This window comes from Danio rerio, chromosome 7 (assembly GCF_049306965.1).
Source record: "Danio rerio strain Tuebingen ecotype United States chromosome 7, GRCz12tu, whole genome shotgun sequence".
NCBI lineage: Eukaryota > Metazoa > Chordata > Actinopteri > Cypriniformes > Danionidae > Danio > Danio rerio.
In genome coordinates, this window is record NC_133182.1 from 19,162,011 (window position 1) to 19,171,936 (window position 9,926).

A 9,926-nucleotide genomic window follows, 5' to 3' on the forward strand; every position below is an offset into this window, starting at 1 on the left:
GTCGGCTTAGTCCCTTTATTAATCTGGGGTCGCCACAGCGGAATGAACCGCCAACTTATTTAGCAAGTTTTTATGCAGCGGATGCCCTTCCAGCCACAACCTATCTCTGGGAAACATCCACACATACACACACACTTATACAGTACGGACAATTTAGCCTACCCAATTCACCTGTACCGCATGTCTTTTTACTGTGGGGAAAACCGGAGCACCCGGAGAAAACCCACGCGAACGCACTACACTACTGAATTAGACACACAATCTCAAAAAAAAAAAAACTTGATGCTTATTTACATTATCTAAAGTCATTTCTTATGAGGTAGGATCTGTTGTTGTATTATATATTTTCGTTTTAATATGCAAATAATTTTCTTTAATTTGTAATAGGCCTATTGTCCCTCATTGCATAAAATAACCAGCCTTTGTATTCAATATGTTTGTAAATTGTCCATCCAGTTTGACGCAAGCTAAACAACATTTTGGCCTGTTTTGCTTATTAAATGAGTGATTTTCACGGAGAAACAAATCATCCATCCACACAGTTTTGTATAGGACCTGTGTGAACAAAAATATACACTTCATCATATAGGAAAATGTATCTGTTTAGAACCAATTTTGTGTTGTATAATTAAAAATATTAAAAATACAACAAAAAAAAAAGGAATAACATTTGAAGTGCAATGCTTCAAAGATCCAATACGCTGCATGCAGAGCCAAAACAAAAACTGGTTTGTTTGTTTAATAAAATAATAATATGAAATTAAAGTGAAATAGTTCCATAACCTGTATTATAACTGTAGTCACTCTAGATGACAAATCATCCGTTGCACCGGTCAGTTTCACTTTTAATCAAGAATGTGCCAGAACCAAATGAGAATATTTACAGATTACCTCGGAATGAGACCTCGGTCTGTGAAGGATGCAGAACACAGAAACTCGTTGAGAATGGAGATGCATGTTAGATGTTTTATATCCCTTTAGATATTGTAAATAAACAACAAGTTTTTATAGAGATTGTGTCATGTCTTTTCTTTGACGCACGCGCTGAACAGCCTGTACTGTAGCCTAAATAATAGTTTAGATTTTATAACATATAATGTTCCATTACTTTAAATGTATAATGTTTTTTAATATTTATGGATTATATAAAATATATAGTTTATATAAATGCGCTCTGATCATTCAAGAATCATAATGCGTTGCATATTCTTCTTATTCTTCATTAGGCTTGATCCGTAAATTTTGTATTTTATAAACTGATCGTTTATAAGGACTAAGCTATTAATAACTGTAATTCCTCGAATGGAAAAGTCTTGATTAAAGAAAAAGATAACTTAATTCGACATATGCATATAGTGCGCTTATTTCTGCGCGCATCGCGCGCTTTACCGAATTACCTTTTTTATTTTTTATGCACTATAAATGCATCTGGCAGCACCGAAAAGAGCAAATGCCAAGTTATTAGCGCAGCGCACAGACAGCTAGCTCGTCTAGTCTGAACCAGGGGTTTTCAAACTATTCATTGCACACCGATCCCATTGCATTTTATTTAGTATAAACCACTTATTTAAAATTAATTAATTAAAAGGTGCGTACTCTCCAATACACCACTGTAGTTTCATAATATTTAATAATTATAATTAAGATAGACACCTGACCTCCATTTAATAAACAATTTATTTGCCATACTCTGTTAATTTGAAGTTTAAAGTTTAAATGTTAAACTTAAATTATTTAAAAACTTAAAAAGACTTCAATTTAGTCATTTAAGACATTTTAGGTCATAAGTTTACATACATTGACCGTTGCATTTAGTAGGCCTATTCTGGTCTAAATAAGCTTTTTGCATCTTAGGTGTTTACACACACAAATTAAGCAGTTTATACGTACATTTAATGTTACTTTGAAATTACTTTTGATGCAATAAATAATCCTAAATAGTTGAAAGTGTTAACATATTCTTGAAATGTAGTTATTTTATAACTATGAAATTTATTACTAAACAAAGTGAATCATTATGAATTTGCCAAGAAATAATCCACTTTACCACCGTAAAGCAATGCCCCACACTCACTAGAACGGTAGAACCTGGACTGTATGATATGTTCTGTATGTAAAATAGAGAAAATAAGCAAGATGCGCAGTCTCATGCAGCCTTAGTGAAATATAGCGCGTCACAGCAATGAACTAAAAATAAAACCACCCTTGAAATGCTGGCGATCTTAATTTTTTTCAGCCTACACTGACTGAGAATAATGTTGCACTATTTTATTAACAAATAATTAGAATGTTTTTTTTTCCTTCAACACATTCATCATTACTTTTGCCTGTGCAAGTTTTTTTTGCGCCCGCTTGAGCGCGAAGGCATCTATTTTCAGGTGCAAGATGCCACTTTGGGTGGCACCAGCACACTCTGCCACACCTGTGGCTATGTCCCTGCTACAATAATAATAACAACAACAACGACAAAATAATAACAAAAAATAATAATAATAATAAGACAGGCCTACTTTGACCTTGCAATAAAAAAGTAATAATTATCAAATAAATATTTACAATAGGCTAAAGGCATATTAAATTAAAATAGGAGAAAATCCAATAGAAACAAATGGTACCATTTATTATCGCCCCATGCAGGGTCCAATGTGTTCTTACAACCATTGAATAACTAAGTAAATAATAATAATAACAATACTAATAATAATAGGCCTAATAATAATAATAATAATAATAATAATAATAATAATAATAATAAATTATTATTTTATACAGAGTAGGCTATTATTTAGGCCTACAATAGCTCTGAAACAATCATGTAAACCAGGTGCTCCTCGGAAATGGCTATCTTTGCTCTGCATCAGGTGCACAGCAGCAAGAAGCTTGGCAGTGAACTATGACCTTATTTTAATGACAAATGTCTAAGAATACTGCTGATTTACGTTTTTATTTAATTTATACTTACGCAATGAATGTAAGCCTGCTAACTGTGTGTGGTTCAAATGATAGAATATGTAAACTTTGTTTATATATATAATTAAATAATATTAATTAAAAGCCTGCGTGTAAGGCTTTTATTTTGAGGGTGACGTCACGAGCGCAGATTTGGTTGACCAATTAGAGGAAAGTGGGCGTTTCAGCACCGCCTACATGTGTAAAATGAATTTTAAAGTCGTTTATCCGTTTTCCTACCCTAAACCAAAAAACGAAAATCCAGCCAAAATCTCGTTTTTTCGTTTTCTCGTGAGCAAAAGAAAAACGGAAAAACGGGCGTTTTCTCCATTTCCTTTATTCTGTTTGAAAATGGAAAACAAATGAACAAAATGTACACGGACCTATAACACTATTATTACTTTTTTTTTTAAATTGTCACACTTCCCTTGTTGCAAAAACGTAATGTCTGTATTGTTTGTTTTTATATTTTTATCCAGTGTGCGAATTATACATTGACATGTACATTGTCAAATTTTTCGGTAAGTTAATGTAATATGCTTCAGTGAATCAAATATATGTATTTATTTAAAAGACATCTAATTTATTAATAAATGTATTTAAGTTTTCAGTGTTCTGTGGGATAGACTATCTAGTGCGTGGGTGTCCTAACTCGGTCCTGGAGCCGGTGTCCTGCATAGTTTAGCTCCAACTTCCTTCAACACACCTCCCTGGAAGTTTCTAGTATACCTAGAAAGAGCTTGATTAGCTGATTCAGGTTTGTTTAATTGGAGTTGGAACTAAAATATGCAAGACACCGGCCCTCCAGGACTGTGTTTGGACACCACGGATCTAGAGTATTCTGACCTGGGGTGTGTTTACCAAACAACATCATAACTCGTGGCTGAACTATTATACTAGGATGCATCGTTTAGGAAAAGAACGATGTAGTGATGATTGTTTCCCAAAACCTGTAGTTTCTCTGTCGCAGATCCATCGTTTGAACGTTGTTAGTTATAAAGTAAAACACCCATAATGATGCTCTAAACGGGGTGGAGTAACTACTTCTTTAGAGAAGAACCCCATAATTTTTAAAAAAGTAAAATCCAATATTAGATTTGGTAATAACATGCACTCGTTTTCCATATTAATTGAAATATATGTAAAAAGCACATATAAGGCCTGTGTTTCCTTTACAAATATTATTGGAAATATTACATATTCTATTCTTAATTAACATAAAATCCCTTACAAAAGCTAGAACGAATTGTATTATATATTAATCAAATTAATAAATGAGGCGATTTATTGAGAAATTAAATTTAATATTTATTGTTTTTTTAGGAAATGATATTATGATATATATATATATATATATATATATATATATATATATATATATATATATATATATATATATATATATATATATATGTATATTTTTTTTTTAGTAAAGTCTACTTTGACAATTTGACACATGCAAACCACTGCAGAAATGTTAACCAACAGGCCAATGTCATATACAGTACAGACACTTAATAAATAACCTACTATAAATTAAAAGCATTAAAATATTCAGTTTTTTTAAGTTTTCACAAGCTTTGGAGACGTAACTTAAATTCCTCTTTTAAATAATAGGTCACCTGTAGCTTTCGTCATGAGCCACGGCTGTGTTCAAAATGACATCAATGTTTTCAAAGTGCACTGCGAGGAGAACACAATTGTAAACATGAGGATCGCTAAAACTGAACTGTAAAAATATGTTGAAAGCAAATTACACCTAAGAGAGATGACTTTAATGCTTTTAAAAAAAATCATTCCAAGTTTAAATGTTAGAATGTTCTAAACGAATAGGGCATAGGGGGAATAACAGGGAATAGAACACACCCAGGAACTATGCATCTAACTACAGCTCCATAGTTGCAAGCATACAAGTTTGCAAAGCAGTTTGCGCATGTTCATTGGAATGACAGATTTGAGAAATGCCAAATCAACAAACTATGTTTGTAATGACACAACTTGTGACCTTAGTTGGCTAACGATGGTTTTCGGAAATGCACCCCTGATTAGCTATTTCGGCTTTCTTTAGGTCAACTATGCAAATTATGCATCATTATGCATTACTTTTAGGCTTTATTAGAAACAAACACATATTTTTTGAGAAATCAGTCTTGTGAACTCTTACGGTGTCGGTGCTCTAAATCTGCCAGTTTTAGACTGTTGAATTACTTTTCTTATATAGACTGATTGGTATGACCCGTTATAGTGGTGGTCAAATGGAAATCTATTATTTTATTACAGATAATAGATAGATAATTTTAGATGATTTAATATACAGATCAGAGACTTCCTCCACCCCCATTTATCTTGTTTTGACGTCCTTCAAGGGGGATCAAGCCCTAATTAGGGGGGTCAATCCCCCCCAAACCCTCCTGTAATTTGCATTCTGCTTTTATCTGTTGTATTTACATTGTAATTGCCTGTTGTTATTGCAATAATAAAAACTTTCTCAGGCTATATTGGCATTTTTCTCAGGCTGTACTGAGCGTAGGTTCAGTAATTTTACTCTTATAGAAAAGAATTGGTTATTTTCTCTCACTTTAAAATGAAATAACTGAACATAAACAAAATGCTGAAGAAAAATGCTCATTTAAGAATAAAGTTTTGCTCTTCATTTACTCATGAGTTTTCTTCTTCTGCTGAGCACAAAGGAAGATGGCCAAACTGAAGAATGCTGACTTAGTATTTTTGTTAATTGACTTTGATGCGTTTAGAAAAATCTCGCTTTGTGTTCAAGAGAAGAATTTCATAAATATTTAGTACCAAATGGGGAGGAAATGAACTATCCCTTTAAGTCTGCTGAACGTCCACTTAAGTTTCTGATGAAGTTCTAGTCGATTTAGTATTCACAAAATTATACAGATAGAATGAGATTTACTTTACTTAAAACACTTTGTTGACAGGAAGAGGTTTGTGAGTGGTGAACAGAACATTTATTAAGTAAGCTATAATTAAGTAAGGTTTAAGTATATTTTAAATACATTTAGGCCTAGTAAGTTCACTTTTATCAATGTAATTGTATTACTGCACTGTAAAAAGTCATTTTGTGGCCTTGTAGATGTACACTTTATTTAAGAAATGTTTTTTTCTAGCTTTTTTTAAGCATTTCAAAAAGAGAAAATATTGAGTCAATCGAAAAGTGATTAAAATGAGCATTTCATCATTTCCTGTTACAACACTCAGCTGGCTAGCACTGGCCACTGTGAGTCTATTGTTTTTATTACTGACAACTAGGCACTATAATTTGTAAAAGTGTTATTTTATGTGTAACAGTAATTAATTATAAGTATTTTTAAACATTTTGCACTGCTACAACTCTGCTAACGAACTAAGTATACTAATGTGGTTGCTTTAATTTTTTAAGTTAAATCAAATGAACCATTTTAACTTAGTTCACATTATGTGTGTGTGTGTGTGTGTGTGTTTGTGTGTGTGCGTGTGTGTGTTTGGGGAGAGGGCACTTCCAGATGTAACTTTTGCTGCTCACATGTCCTGAAATTTGCCACCATTTATGGAACTGAAACTTGAGGTAATTTGCTTTCTTATGTGTGGGAATATTGCACAACCTGCTTTATGTAATACACCTCAGACATTGTTTTCAAGGGATAGTTCAACCATAAATGAAAATATACTCACCACAAAGTGATTCAAACCTTTATGAGTTTAGTTTTTCTGTTGAACACAAGCAAAAACAAATACCATAAACGTCAATGGTTACAGAATTCCAACATTTTTTAAACTAATTTTGTGTTCAACAACAACAACAACAAAAAAATGAAACTCAAACAGGTTTGAATCAATTAAAGAATGGGTAAATGGTAACAACTGTTTCAGTTTTGGATGAACTATCTCTTTAATTCACAGGCGTCAAACTCAGTTCATGGAGAACCACAGCTCTGCAGTTTAGTTTTAACCCTTATTAAACACACCTGATCAAACTAATTGAGTCGGTTAGGCTTGTTTTAAATGTTTACGTAATGCTGCGATCATGCTAGATTATAAGTATTTAACTTAATTCTTGAAGGGCTGCAGCTTAGTCTCTAGTCTTGAACACCTTTATTATCGAGAGGGTGCTCGCTGCAGAGCCATTTGAGCAGAGCTGAGCTCCAGCGAGGGGGAGCATGAGCTCTCGCTCTGCCTCCTGTAAGCTGTTTTAATGCGTACACCAACCCCACCCCTAACCCTACCCCCAGTGACATCACTCGTAGAAGAAGTGCAAAAAAGGTGGAGCTCAAGCTCAAGCTCCCCCTCGCTGGAGCTCAGCTCGCCCAAATGGCTCTGCAGCGAGCACCACTTGTTATTATCTGGATCAACTGTGTTTAATTAGGGTTGGAGCAAAACTGTGCAGAGCTGCGGCCCTTCAGGAACTGAGTTTGAGATCCATACACTAGAGTTTGAGCTTGCGAAATTCTGTCATATGGCGCTGCGAAATTGCTTCATATTTTATACTGCTAGAGAGGTCTTGTTTTGATCTTCAGTTAGTCTCATGCATTCAAATGATGCAGTTCTGCAAGTCAGAGTTTACCAATCTTGAACTCTGCAAAGCAGCGAACTGGACTGGATCACAGGTATTAAGAGACACATTCCTGATCAAATCTGGCTAAAATCTAAATTCTTGATTAAATCTGGCTTAAAGTCTTTTGTCCACTTCCAACTGTAGTACTGTAGACTACTTCTCTGATCTTTCAATCCAATACTGCGAAAACAAAACCTTTAACAATCATGTGCTTTTTTTTGCCAACATTTGTACAGTTAGAAAGAAGCAATTAAATACTTTATGAATTGAGGGTTATTTCCTTTGTTTCCAACAAGTTCATATTTCCTAATACGGAATACTGTTTTATAGTTTTAACATAATTATTATATACACTGTAGTCTTTGTTTCCATTTGTTAGATTGTTAAGTAAATATTTTAGGATATCAAAAGTAATTATACTGGGTATGCAAAGGATCAGGAATTTATCACGCAAACAAATATGATGTAAAAATGTATTTTGAGCATTATTGATTTCAAATGTACACAATAGTCTAAAAAACAAATAAACAAAACCAAAAACAAATGGTGAAATCATGAGCTCCAAGAGTGTGCCGTTTGAAGAACAGATTTAGCGTAATGCAAATAATAATTTGTAAAATACATGTTTTATTTTATCAAAAGAAAAAAAAAACTGAAATATGTTTGACAAAATGAAGTGTAAATTTAAGACATTTATTATGAATGAATATATAGGTGATCGGCACAGTGGTTTTTCCCCATTTATGGGTGTTTCCCAGTTCTGGGTTGCGGCTGCATAAAACATATGCTGGAAAAGTTGGTGGTTCATTCCACTGTGGGAACCCTTGATAAATAAGGGACTAAGCCGTAGGAAAATGAATGACTAAATATATAGGCCTACAGAATTCTCTTTTAGAGTATATGAATGAGTATGGCAGCTATTGTTCTTAGCAGCCATAAAGTTGCTTGGCTACTTTGCAGACACGCAGACGCACACACACACACACAAACACACTTATTACCTAAATACATATTTCAGGCTTTACTTCTTTACTTTTACTTGAGTACAAAAGTGTGGTGAGTACTTTTACCAGTGTTATTTTAAACATGAGTATCTGTACTTCTACTTGAGTAAAGGATTTGTACTTTTGCCAACGCTGATGAATGGAAGTCTATGGGCGAAAAGTGTAGTGTGACCACAGCTTATGCCGAGTTCAGACTGTATGATTTTAGCCCGGGTTTGGACTCGTCGACTGGTTTTGATAAATCGCAGTAAAATGCCTGAAATCACAGGCAAATTGGTGCACGCGAGTAACAATCCCGCAATGTAAACTATCAAAGATACAATCTGAGAGAATCGTAGATGAGTCGCCGATATTTGTCATGCTAAATACCTGGAGCTGTCCATAATTAAAATCATGCCGTGTAAAATGTGTTCTGATTGAAAATAACATCAGTGATTACCTGCAGCCAATGAGAGAGCAGCGTTCATTAGTGTGCGTATCTGCAGGCCAGCGGGAGGTTGTCAGAGAAAGGGCTCTTTTACAGTCTATTCAGACACAAGAAATGAAGGAAAAACTAGCAGAAATTTGGCAGAAGCACCAGTGTCTGTTTGACATGTCATCTGAGCAATACCACAACCAGCTCGAAAAAGACAAAAAGCAGAGGAGAAATTGCTAATTCCTACAAACCCAGGTGAGCAAAATAAATAAATTTTCTACACTATTAAAGGCTTCTTTCTCATCATGTAGTTAATAACAAACAATATACAATTTGTTTTTGGCTGTGAGATGTAGTTTGGATAAAGTTGTCGGCGATTCTTCCTATTATAAAGTCATGCAGTGTGAAATCCTTGTCGCCGCCGTGTAAACAAAGCAGCTACAAAACGCTAGCCAGGATAGTCATGCAGTGTGAAAACATCTGTGACATGGCGACTTTGAAAATCATGCAGTCTCAACTCGGCATTAAGTGTATTGAGGTTGGGTTGGAACTACAATGTGCAGGGCTGCGGCCCTCCAGGAACTGAGTTTGACACCCCTGCTTTAGAATACAACAAAATATACAGATTAAGCTGCAATTCAAGTTTAAACCATCTGATCATAAATAGACTATATGCATTACAATTAAAGAAACTCAGCATCAAAATCAATCGAATAACATTATACGGAGAAAGATTTAAGAGGTGTACACCATAACAATAAGTGCTTTAATGAAAAGGCATGCAAACAAGATTTTCTGAAGAATATTGGAAGCCAGCAGCCGTTGACATCCATAGTAAGAACAGCAAATACTATGGAAGTCAAAGGCAGTTTTTTTCTACCATTCTTCAGTGTATCTTCCTTTGCGTTTAACAGAAGAAGCTTTTTGGAAGGGTCACAGGTTTTGTCAAATGTGTTGACTTAGGAAAATGTATTTTTAAAAGAATAAATACCACCAAAAGACC